This window comes from Onychostruthus taczanowskii, unplaced genomic scaffold (genome assembly GCF_017590055.1).
Source record: "Onychostruthus taczanowskii isolate IOZ18803 unplaced genomic scaffold, ASM1759005v1 scaffold29, whole genome shotgun sequence".
In the NCBI taxonomy this organism is placed as follows: domain Eukaryota; kingdom Metazoa; phylum Chordata; class Aves; order Passeriformes; family Passeridae; genus Onychostruthus; species Onychostruthus taczanowskii.
In genome coordinates, this window is record NW_024500239.1 from 9,160,818 (window position 1) to 9,174,428 (window position 13,611).

Below are 13,611 nucleotides of genomic sequence, written 5' to 3' on the forward strand. Positions count from 1 at the left end.
CATAAAAGGTGGTAGGTGCTTGAGGGTAGACATGAAAGAAAAGTTTTACCTGCTGCTTTAGAAGCCTTAGAAGGAGGGTGGTGGGCTGGTCCCTGGAAACAAAAAATATCCTTCCATTTGTCAACTGAGTAGATTCACAGCTTGTATTTATTTGGACTCATTTTTAGAGTAGTGCTGCAGTTGATAACATTCTCTGTATCAGTATGAGGGGGACAAGCAATTTAAAAACACTCGAAATTTGTATTTGAGCAGTCACGGTTTGTGGGGTCAGAATGAGAAAACCTTGTGATTCTGTAGAACTACTTTTTAACCCTGTGGAAGTCACAAAGACATATGAGAATGCAGGTTATTATATATTTTGTTGTCATGGTAAGATCTTCAGGCATGATATGGATGAACAAGTTACTAGAGTACAAGCTGGGGTGTGGACTTAGAGCTAACTAGCTGCTCTCGGGTAGCTCCTGGTGGTGAGCTGCTCTTAGTCTTGGTTGCATGCAAGATAATTTATTGCATCTTAGCTGAGGGCAAGACAATCACAGGCTTGAGAAGCTCAGCATCTATTGGATGTGCCAGTCAAGATTATCCTGCCCCAAAGTCCCAGTAGACTCTTGATCTAGGATTGTGTATCAGATCACATATAGCACACATCTACACGATCAGACTCTTCAAAACAAACTATGCTTTTTCATTTAGTAAATTGGTGTCTTAAAATAAGTGTCAGCAGGTGAGGAAGAGCAGGAATGGTGGCTGAAGAAAAGAGAAACAGCCTGTGAAACAAGGACTGTTGTCCACAATTTTCTTTCCAAGCTCTGTGCCCTAACTGCTACTGCAGAGATTTTTACACTCTCCTCTCTGCTATGAATCCAGCATTGTTGTTTTTACTGGAACGGATGGACTGATTGCATATTTATCCTGGTTCTTGGACAAAGTTTTACAGCCTGGGCAGACTCTGGCCTAGTTTAAAGTGAGTTTGGATATGTCTGCATCATTCCTGTGGGCGTAATCTCACTGGTTTCTGCAGGGCCTTGCTTCTGGTTTGCATGAAGCATGAGAATGCAGCTCCAGACTTGTCACACACTTTCATGTGGGAAACTTTCAGTTTGTTCTTGAAGTCATCACAAGCTCATTATGAATCCCTTAAAATTAGACAGCCTTCCTACTTCCAAATGCTGTTATGAAATTAAACAAAATAACAAAACAGCATAGAGTTAAAAAAACAAGTCACCAAACTACGTTCCTTTTGTACTTTAAAAATCCACATATTTTAAATCTATTGTTGCAGGGGCTTCATTCCTGTGTGTAAAACAAAACCCTGGGCAAACAGATTCTGATTTTGTTTGGAATGCTCAGGAGTTCCAGTAACGCTGTTGAAAAGGGTGTCAGCAATACAGCTTGCAAGCAAACAGATGAGTGTAAATTCCCTCATAAATACAAATTTGTACGTATTTCTTTTGTTTACTAAGTAAGCTACCAGCACAATTAAAAACTGGAAGTATGGAATGAATTAAGACCAAAGCTTTGTCTTGAAGCTGAGCAGGGACTGAGCCCTGGCCTGTGAGTGCTGTGAGGCACTGCAGCTGTGTGCTGGGCAGTGTTGCTGAAAAGCAAGCCAGCGACTGTGTGTCAGCATCCTATTTCTTCTGGCACACAACACTCTGGTAATTCTGGGAAACGTCTTCTGGGAAAACTTCCCTTAATACTCTCATTCTGAATCCACTAGTACAATGCTATTAGAAGAAGAAGGCTAAATTTACTTTAATGCTTGTTTTATTAACATAATGAAAAAGAACTTAGAGATTTTGAAAATGTCATACAAATATCATGATTTCTACTATTCATTGGTCATATCCTGGCTCAGATGTTAACTCTGGAGATCAGTGACTAGGAATATCATGAAGGAAACAGGATTTCCACAAAAATATATCAAAAGTATATAATAAATATACTTTCTCTATTTTTAATTTAAAACTTCAAAGAAACTTTAAACTCAGGCAACAGTGTTCATCTTAGGGGGATCAACCCCATCTATGCAAAAAAGTGCCATCAAAATGTCCTGAAAAAGAACAGTCTTCTTCCAGAAATGCATTTGCTTAGGTATATGTACTTTCAGCATCTTTTTGCATAAATCAGTCATGTGTAGGCCACAAATCCTTGTAGGATGTGTAGGCCAGAAGCAGTTGCTCAGGATATGACAAATTTTGTCTCCTATGTGTACAACAAAATTAGCCTATCTTTGTCAATGTGTTACACTACAAGCAGCATAAACAGAAAACAGAATCAAACCAAGTTTTGGTGGCTTTTGTTTAGGTGGCTCAGACCTTAGTGGATATATATATATATACACCATATACCCTGGTTATCATCCAATCATCCACCTCCCAGTTCCACCATTTAAGGAAATAGTGTGAGCCTTCTTATTACAATTTAATGTGCCCAAGTCAGAGTATATGCATTTTATATCTCTGCCTAAGTAATAAAAATTTCATGGGGTACATTCTATGACTTCACAAGGTGAGAACTTGATTTGATTTCCACTCTAAAGACTAAAGGAAGGTTTGCCAACACTTCAAATACTGAGGTTTGCATCCAAAAGGTCCTCTAGTTTTTAATTGTATTATGAGTTAGCATGTCACCAGGCAGTTCAGCAATTAGAATTGTGATAGCAAAATAGAAAAGTGCATGAAAGTCACCAGGGCTCTTTAAATTGCTGCCAATAGAAAAAAAACAATTGTTTATCTAGTTGCCTATATGGAGATATATGTTTACAACTGAAAAAGGCTCTCATTATAAATCAAATTCTCAGACTTAACTGCTCATCTCTGGGTACTGAGAACTGAACAGTTCTTTTCTTTTTGAAAACTTCTGGTCACACTTTTAGTTAAGAATGATTAGCTCTCTTCCACATTCTTTTGTGTCCTTAATGCCTTCTCCTGTGGAGCAAAACCTGTGTCTGGGTTTTGTAGCTGTGCCAAAATACAGTCAAGACAAAGAACTCAGCCCAAACATAGAGCTGTTCTGTTGCCAGATAATGTGAGCAGTAAAGAACAAAAGGTTTTCTAAGAGGTTGAGCTGATTCATTAATTTTTTTCCTTCACATCTATACCATATGGGATTACATAGCTTTTGTGAGTTCTGCTGCAGTGTTTTCTTCTTTCAAAGCTTTTCCATCCCCAGCAGGGTGATGCAGAGCATGCCACAGGCAGGGACAGCTGGGGGATCTGTGTTTATGCAGAGTGGCATGCCACTCTGTCTCACTTCCCCAGTTTTGCTGTGCCTTTAATGGAAAATTAGGCAGAGGCAGAAGGAAACTGCCATTAACAAATGTTGGTCCAAATGCTTCTTGACCATAAGTTCAGGCTAACTCCCTCTGACCTTGCTGAAATAACAGGGCTCTGAGCCATGGAGGGGCTTGGTCTGTGTCCAGGGGAGTTTCTGGAAGATGCTTACATTCCTAGTGGATTTTGTTTTTTTTAAGTAGTCATGGTTCAGAGGAGGAAAAAGTGCTGCACACCCACCACAGAAGATTCGTATCATGTATTGCGTGTTTTCACAGTGCTTGCCAGCCCTGGTGTGTTGGCTGAAGGCATTTGCTGACTCCTCTTTGGCCAAGGGTTTATAAGCTACAGCTGAAGGTTTTTAAACACTCCTGGCTGTAACGTGTTGGGTCACAAGGGTGATGGCTCAGGGCTGCCTCTTGTGTGTCCATAACTCTTCTTTTTCTGCAAGCGTGGCTTTATTTGCAAAACTCCTTCCACAGGCACCTCTGAAGGCTGCTAAGCTCTCAGAGCAAACATTTCCCTGAGGGTTTTGAGGGGTTCTTTTGAAGAGGAGCCAGGATCAGCTGTGTCACGCAAGTAGATGTTAATGAGGAGAAATTCAGTGACCTTAGAAGCAGGGCATCACCAAGTTGTTCTAAGGGACCATATGCTGGGATCCTTGCAGGAGTCTTTTTAAGTTGATTAACAGTCAGAAAGATTTTCTGTGGGGATGAGGAATATAATTATGTCAGGCTGTGGGCTTAACTGCAGTGACATAATGAAACTAACATTTTGAATCACAGTAGTGTTGTCTTTTCTTCTGTAAAAAAATTACTATTTACTAAAACATTTAATGATAAAAAAAGTGGAAAAACCCCTTAAGATCTATTTTTTTCAGTGTAATGATGGGTCAAAAAACCATTTTAATCTTAGAATATTATTTTTAAACCTGGAGAGTATAAACAGAAAAGTGTATAAGGTGATTGATCTTTTTTTAAGTAAGCATGGTCTTTACATTTGGTTTTGATTTCTTTTTAAAAAGAGAAGAAATTATAAGAAACTTTTCCCTTCTATATATTCCGTAAATTTTTTAACTCAGTGTCTATGTGCTGAATAATTTTCATATAAATACAAATGGAAAAGGCTTTGTTCTTGTCTTTTCTGTCTTTTGTCACCACAAAACTGGAATAAACCTCTTATCCTTTCTCTATCCCTGCACTGTAGCAACAATCAATCTTTTTATGGTTATCCAGGCAGTTTAATTTATCTTTCCTGTCCTTCCCAGTTGCCCAAGCAGACCAATAATCTTTTGTTTACTTGAACTTCGTGTCCTTCTGGACTCTGTGAAGGCAACAGTCTCGGGACAGAGTCCAAGGCAAAAGAGTTAAATTGACCCTGTTGCATGACAACCCCATTCAGAAGTTCACAGTTTAATTAACTATTTCTCTTGCCTAAGAGCCATTGTCAAGCTCCAGTACCCAAACTGGAAGGAAAAATGTTCAGAGTTATGTATTCCTTCAGACCAAAGCCAAGTTCAGAGACACCAAAGAGCAGGAAGCCCAAGGAAAAACTGAGACTGTTTTGGGTACAGTGAGCTGTTCTGGGGTCTCCATGGGAAGCCTCTCTCCATTTCCCTGCCTGTTGGCCCAGCACCAGTCTTTACTAAGCTCCAAGCCTCCAGATTTAGGCAGAAGCAGTGGAGCAGCTGGGAAGGAAGCTGTGGGAGTACTGGTGGTACCAGTTAGGCTCAGCTCCAGCCTTCTGCTGCTCACAGGTGTGTGCAAGTCTGAGCCATCATCCTTACCCACAACCTGGCCACAGCTGGAATTTCGGACATACCAAGGCAACTGATAAGTTAAAAAAGGTGCTGGTAGGTTAAGTTGTCAGCTGATGCCTGCAAGGGTCACTGAGCTTTGCCTCTGCACAGGATCACTGAACAGGGATCAATGCTTTTGTTGGAATTGGGGATGCAAAAACGTAGCTACAGATGAGGAGGGATTACAGTGAATGACATGGGTTTAGCTCAGCCTCACTGACAGTCCTTTTGCAACCCAAGCTCTTCTAGAAAAACTCTCCAAACCTGAGCTATGAATCCAACCTTAAACCAAACTCTGACTCCAGCTTTAGCCAAGAATTTAGTGTAACTGAAGTTTTATCAGACTAATAGAAGAGCTGTTATTCTGCAGGTTAATTTGTTTGTTTTTCAAAATTATTTATGGAAAGCCTCAGTAATAATAGTACAGTCAAAACTATTATGCACACATGATGTAGGCTCTCCCCTTTTCCTCTGGTGTCCCACTCACTCTTTCACTGTTCCTGTGGGCCAGTGGCTTCAGCCTGGGGGCAGTGGGTATGGCCAGGCAACAGCATTCAGAATTTTTTAATGGGATAAGTATGGTGAGGATGATGGTGGTTTCTTCTTCCTCCTCCTCGAGGATCCATGCTCATATTTCCCAATATCTTTTGTGCTTTTTTCTTCCTTCATTTGTCTGAAGTATTTGAATTTACTGTATATAGTACACTTTAGCTATGTTAGAGACTTGTTATTTTCTTTTTTTTTTTTCCCTTGGGTTTTTTTTTAAAAGTTTCATTACTCCTAAGATGGGTTTTGTTCAGCTTCCAGGTCAGCACTTCTGTTGCTCACCACTGGTGTGCTGGTAATAGCCCTGCAGTGCTCAGCATCAGCCCATGCCCTGTCTCCAACATCCTGTGCCTGTACTCCTCTACAGCATCTCTTAGGAGCCCACCTTTGCAGCCTTTTCTCTCATACCAGGCCTGCATTGCATCATTCTGCAAAGATTGTAAAAGTTTCACACTCCACACAAGAGCTGCATGTTGCTACTCTCTGTATAAAAGCCATGGTTAACCTTTGGAAGGCAAGCAATGCAAGTTCAGTGTAGCTACTTGGTCATTAGAAAAATGCCTAGAAAAAAAAACAAGTAAAAAGAAAGCCTCGTGCAGGTCTAGGCAAATTCAGGCAAAGCAAAACTTCCATCCCAAAGCTCTAGAGAGCCAAAGCAAAGCCTTGTGTCCTGTTACCTGCAGGAGCTGTGCTGGATTTAAGGGGCTGCAACATGCAGGGTGTGCTGGACAATCCATTTTTTAAACCTGGGTAACTCACACTGTCCTGAAATATTATCCCAAACCTAATCCTGGTCTAGGCATCCTATGTAGCCTTAAGTGGTGAAATGTTTTGATACTGATTACAGAGAGCAGGCCACAGTTCAGCCCAGCGAACCCTGGCCAGCTCAGTCACCTTCCTGCACTGGGCTTTGCAGGGACTGATACCCAGCTTAAGCCCATGGCTCCACATGCACGTGTTCTCAGGTTCTTCCTGGAGCTCCACCATACTCTTGGGATGAGCCCCTGACCCAGCACACCATCCCCCATGGGATGGTTGGTGTGGGAGCCCTCGCAAGAGAGCGACTCCAGGCTTGTCCAGAGACCCCTGCAGGTGCCAACCTGGGCAGCCCCTGGTGCCTTCTCAAGAGCCTCGAGTCATGGCTCTGTGACCTCATCCCTTGTCCTGTCCTTGGCACTGGGGCAGTGGCCTCTCACCATGGTGGATGTCCTGCCTGAAGCCAGACCTTCACTGTAGCCTCAGGTCCATACTTGAAGCCCCAGCCCTTTTGGCTGTCCTGTGTCAGAAGCCACCAAATCATGGTGTCCTCAAAGGGAGGCAGAGAGGGCTGGAGCTGTTTTGAAAAATGCTGCCCTCTGTCAGAGGTAGCAAGATGAATTTTGCTCTGGCAATACCAGATAATGCTCTTTTCTCTCTGTTTTGGCCTAAGTTCAGCATGGGTCGTGCTGGGATCCCCTTGCCATGTCAACTTTGTAAAGAAGCGTGGGATCCTTTCTGAGTTTTATGACCAAGATTTTGCAGACAGTAAATTTTAATATGGTTGGGCAAGAGGGGAAAATTCATTAATTTCTTAACAATCTTAGCCATTGTTTTAGTAACTTGTATTCTTAACTTTATCCCATTTCATTTCTTGACCAACCCAATTTCTAAGTGGGGGATATTTTGGTAAGATTATGACTGATGCTGCATTTGTTGTTTTAGCTTTAGGAAGCTAGAGACTGAGCACAGAACAAATGCTTTGGTGGGTCATGGCTGCTTTCTGATATCCCAAGAGGAAAGTGGAATGCAGTCAGCTTGAGGACAGTATGGCAGAGACCGAGCTAGGGCTGGGGTTGGGTTCAGATGAAGTGCTGCTTTTATTCGGGTAAATAAGAAATGAGGCCTTGTTAAAGGACGGATTTAGGATCAGGCTTCTCACTGCAGTGATGTGTTAATGTGCTGATATTCTGCCTGGAAGGCAGGACAAGAGAAGCTGATTGCAATTCCGCTCCACAAGAGGCCCAGGCTAGCAGAGAGAAGCCAGCTGGGGTTACAGAAGTGACTTCCCTGGTTTGTGGTCATCTCATCATGAAGCTGTCTCACTTGACCACTGCTCCATGGGGTGAGCATGGAGTGAGCACTCATGGAGTGCTGTGTCAGTGGGCAGTGACCTCCTTGGATATGCTCACTCTCTGCAGGTAGTCTGGCTGCTGCTGTGGGTGTAGTGCCACCCACACCCCCTGAGATGAGCAGAGCTGCCTGGACTAGGTCTGTGCAGTAGGGCCTGGGCCTTAATCCTGTTTTTTTTTTTTTCCTGCTGCTGATGTGCTGTTGCTGAGGGTGTCAGAAGCCAGACAAAAGTATTGCCCAATGTCCAAAACTAAAAGTCCTAAAAAACATGCCTAAGTGTTGCCTCTAAGTATCCACAAAAAGCATTTCCCATCTGACTTAAGTTTTCTGAATGACTGCAGTAGCATCTACATGTGCTTCCAGAGAATTTCCAGGAACTAACCAGGCTTAGAAGATTGACACCTTGATTATAGGAACCATAAAATAGATGTTCTTCTGTGTAAAGTCTCTGAGGGCATGATCTGGAATGACCTTAGTATAAATTTGGCTGAACTTGGTATAAACTTGGCTGAACTTTTCTTCTAAGAGAGGAGAGAGAGGAAAAGGAAGGAGGAGTCTGGGGAAATCCCTCATTTAGGGAGAAATGCTCTAAATCATACAGCTGATCCCAATAGCTCTGAAAGACACGGATGGGTGGATTTAGCCCCATTCAGCTTTGTGCCAGGTTGGTATATAGCCCAGTTGCCTGATCAGCACATTAATACAAGCCCATCTCCATAGGTGAGAATTTTGCAGTGGCCATGACTGTGATGGATAAAGAATGGAGACAGGACAATGTTTCCATGGGCTCAGCAATCTTCACTGGTGAACAGAAGGACCTTTAGCAGGATCAAGAACATCTGAAATTACTTTGACATAAGTTACAGCAGCCTTTGTTTTCCAGTCTTATCCTATATTTTACTTGGATCCTACCTATCTGAAAAAATTAACATAGCTATTCAATATTTTTTGTGTGTTTAAAACATTGCCTGTGCTAGTTTTTTTTCTCAAAACAATTATATTTTTAGGTAATTACATTTTTTAATGTAAAGGATCAACATTTTGCATAGCTTTCCAAAATAAATGTGGAACTGATCAAATGCCACATTTTTAAACTTACCTTGAACCAAACATATATTTTCACCAATTGATTTTATTATTTTGCTTACTAATAACTCTAAGGTGGTGAAAAATACTTTTTTTCCTAGGTAATTTATTAAAAAGCTTAACTAATTACTTTTATTGCTCTCTGAAAAGGTTCATCGTTGAAAAAGTGCAAAATAGTTCAGTCCTGCCAATAAAACTTTGGACTGTTTGATTGCCAGAATCTATTAATCAGTAAACGAAGTGTTTTAGTGTCTGTGAGTGAGAGAGAACGTAAAAGGAAACACCTTGATACAATTTTAAGTTCAACCCTTAAATTGCCTACAATGTAATTAATTTTTTCTCCTAAGGGGAAAAATACCTATGATTTTTGTGATATTAGGGCTAGAGTAAAACACTGGAATTGAAAAAGCAAAATCAATCATCAGAGCAGTAGGTCATAATTGAAGCCCAGGTCTGGGTCTAGTGAACAGAATGAAGTGTTTATGCTTTTACATGATCCTTCCACTAATGTCCTTAATTTATTTTGCAGATGAACCCCAAAAGGTTAAGTCCTTGAGCTGTCTTTGCTCTAGATCTAAGCCACTTGTTTGTTATGGAAAGAGCAGATATATCTCCATCCTTGGAGATAATCAGAACTTGACTAGATGTGACCCTGAGCGATCCGATCTAATTTTAACATTGACTCTAACTTCAAGGTTGGCTCTGCTTTGAGCAGGGATCAGACTAGATGAGATCAGGAGGATCCTTCTGACTGAGGTATTTCTATGAGTTTGTGTACATGTCTACATGTGTATGCAAACAATACTGAAAGAGGTTACTCCTTGGCTCCAGGCTAAGGATGTAAGTTTCATACCGAAAGCATCACTATGAAATCTGCCGTATGGTACATTGGCGAAATCAGTAAGTAGAGAAAATTATTTATTTTGCTATTCCAAAACATTTACATTCTAAATTCTAAGCATTAAAAGCAATTAAATCAGCTACAGAGCAGCCAAGCCATGTGAGTAAAGGGCCACTATTCTAAGATTTCTGCAAGTTCAATTACTTTTTCCCAAGATACTTATTTTTTGGAGGGAAAAAAATCTAGAAACAGTCCTGAATTCTTTCTTTTTTTATTTTTTTTTTTATTTCTCACTCCAAAACAGGTAAATTTAGAAGTCCTGCCTGCCTGCACAGCAAAAAGTGACCTGCAGCAACAAGACAGAGGTAGTAGCCTAAGACAGTGCGGAGGCAGGTTGTTGGTGTCTCCACCAGTGTGACTTGATCAACTGTTGCTGGTTACCTGATTCCAATCTCCCTAGTTCTTTTATTTTCCTCCCTCTATTCCTGTTCTTCTTCATCTTGTTCTTCTTTCTGCTAGTTGCTGTTATCTAGGAATAGAACCTAAGACCCATCTAAGCCATTTTTAGATGGTTAATATGTCTGCTGAAGTATTTGTTCACAGGAGATGAAACACCATCAGGAGAAAAAGCCCCCTAGGACACATGATGTATTACTGCATGTTGGTTTTTCAACATGCAAACACAGAGCTACTCCAGCTTTTTGGAACAGAATAAGAAATTTTGAAAGTTGGATGGATTTTGACAGCTGTTCAAAACTAGAATTACAGCAAGCGTTTCTTCAGTCTGATCTCTGAGGGTTTAATGAGGCTTAGGTTCAGGCAGTCATCTGTGAATCCTGAAAATTTTGTAATCTAATCCTCAACTGCATTCAAAGAATGTTGTGTAAGAAGATGAAAATCACTTTGCAGTGGGTTAAAGGAACAATATTATTGGGAAATTATATAGAAGCCTGATCAGAGCTTAGGGTGATCCCAGTATAAATCAATGTAACCCTGTGTCAATCCAAAGATGTGTTCAATCTTTCAGCATCTGTGAGTAGGATGACAGAGCAGCAAAGCAGTTACTGGTGTGTAGTACTGCAACAGAGAGGAAAGCAAAGCAAATAAGAAAACCCTGAAAGTGTGGATGAAAAAGTAAGGATTTGTCTATCACGAAATCACTCAGAAATCTCTTTATTATTTCATTCATTCACAGCATCAAGTTCAGGGTTTGAAGTATCTTTATAATTTGATTAAATATTTGAAGGGTAAGGAACACAGAACTATTTAAAAATGAAAAATAGTAACAACTGAATTGTGGCAACTCTTCCATAAAAAATGAGTATTTGACTGAATACCAGATTAATGCCAGATACATATACAATACTTATTTCTGTAGTGCTTCAGCTCAAAAGGTCACTGTAAAAACAGTGTAAATGGTGTTTCTGGAGACAGAAATCAAAATTATCTTGAAATTAAACATTTACACTAGAAATTCTCTCATTGACTTACTTTGACTTCTACCAAATTAAGTCAAGGGTAAAATATACTATAAATCCCAAAGAGACAGCACTGAAAATCAGGTTTGCTCCCTTGTTAGCATTTCTCTTTCATTTCTGTCTTTCTCCTAGGAATGTAGATCATCCTCAGGGATGTGAGGGCTGGAGCAGGGCCTGGGGCAGGTGCTGGCTTTTCCATCCCAGCTGAAACCTGTTGCACATTTTGCAACTCTAGAGAACAGTGTGCCTACCAGCATTGCTGAGAAGAGCACTGTAATGGTTTCCCTCTAGTGATGAAATATGTCAACTACAGATTATTATATATTTCTAAAGTCCTGGCACAGTACAAGTAGTTGTTTCTTCCTTCTTTTGAACAGGCACTTTGGGAGGGGAAGAAAAGAGAATCAGAGGCTTATTGTTGTCTGAAAGTCTATTGAAGTCAAAGTGAAAATAACAGTACTCTCTACCATGAAAAAAAAAGTCCCAGCAATCAAACAAACCAAACCAACCAATCAGAAAAAAAAAAACAAAAAAAACAAAAAAAAAGCAAAACAAACCCAAACCACCCAAACAAAACAAAACAAAAAAAACCCACCCAAAAACAAAAACAGAAAAAACCCAACTCCAAAACAAAACAAACCTGCACATCAACCATCAAAAAATCTACCCTCAAAGTAACTCTTTAAAATCAGAAACAAAGTTTTGCAATAAATACTACCTTTAGTTTGGTATTCTGGATAGAAAATGGCTACCTCTTAAATTGAGTATCATACCTGGGCAAAAAATGCCTTAACCAACTTTTATTATTTTCTAAAGAACTGACACTTTTGGCATCAGAAGTCTGTATTATTCCCCCTGAATAATTATGAAATTATTGGCTATTGTCAAATGAATTTGGCTGTGGGAAAAGGTTTTGAAAATACTAAATTTGGCACTGTTTGTAAAAATAACTAGGTAGCTACAAAGGAAAATTCATTAAAGAATGCCCTAAAGGTGTCAGAGCACTAGTAGAGACTGTGTGGACACAGAATGCCTGTGGCAGGCTGACATGGAGAGAACCCAGCCACACTTCCACTGGTGTCTCACACCAGGTTAGAGAGCAGGTAATTTACACTTAGCTCAAGGTGATTTTCTTGGCCACAAGAAGATGTGACACTTTGAGAGCAGAGGGGAACAAGGTTAGAATTAAAAAAAGTTGAGAAATTTGATGTAGGGATGACTTTTATCACAGTGATAAAAGAGAAGTGGTACAGTTGGGCAGGAGTCACTGTGTACTGTCACGGCACAGCGGAGGATCAGAGGACATTTGGGAACTGCGGGTCCAACTGTGCTGCAGTGACATCCCAAGGACATGAAGTGGTGGAAGAGCCTGCATGGGTGGTTGTGGAGCTAAAACAGCCAAAGGTGTTCAGGTTAAGCAGTTTATTTTTACATGCAATTTTCCCTGGCCTTGATGCTGCACCTGGACTCACTGACCTCTTTAGGTCTTTTACTGTTTTATGGCTGCACAAATTATATTTCCTGGGGTTAAATCATAAAGTTTGCTGCCTGAGGATGAGGTGATGGCATTGGGATCACAGAGTTTTTCATGAAAACAGTCAATCAAAAATGAAATGTAAGGAAACGTGGCCTCTCTAATCCTGGTTAATCTGACAAATGCAGAGAACTGAGTGATTACATGATTTGGTACCAAAATTTTTAATGAGTTAAGTTATTAATTAGTCACAATTTATTAAAGTTGAAACACTGGATAGACAGCCTAGTTTGCATAAATGGCTTGTACCCTGGTTAAAACCACTTTCTTATATGTTATCCTTAATTTTGTCGGGAAGGCTTGATGCAAAATGCCAGAGTGAGGTGAACGGTGGCAAATTTTTGGTTGATCCTAACTTGTAAGGTCACTCACCTCTGACAACCCCTGCCCTGTGTCTGTGTCCTTCGGATGACCTAAGATATGGGGACAAGGAGGGGCAGAAAGGATAAGATGAAAGAAAGGATGCTTTCAAATAGTCATTGGGGACATGCTAATCATAGTTTTGGAAGGTTGCATTGCAACCTCCCTTACCAATGTGCAGCTTTGGTAAGGGAGGTTCATGCCCAATGTGTCCAGCTTTTTGGAGGGGGGATGCACGGGTGAAGTTTGGTGTGTGTGAGACGACCAATAACAGTTTAGGCATCCTGGTATTGATGATCCCCAGTTTTTCAAGATTGTACTGGACAAAGCCAGCAGGATCTAAGTCTGACCTCAGGACTGTGGGCAGGAGGTTGGGCTGAGATCTCCTGAATGGTGCTGTGAGCCTGGGGCCAAGCACTGGGCTGCTCTGAAAGTACCTCCAGGTAACATTGTTTCTATACCTTATCTTCCTCTCTCTTATCCTTTCCTTTCTGCTTTCTTGATCACCTTTTAACTTCCCTTTTACATCCCTTTTCCCACTTCCCCCTATCTCCACTCAGATAAACAGCCTTCTCCAGATCACT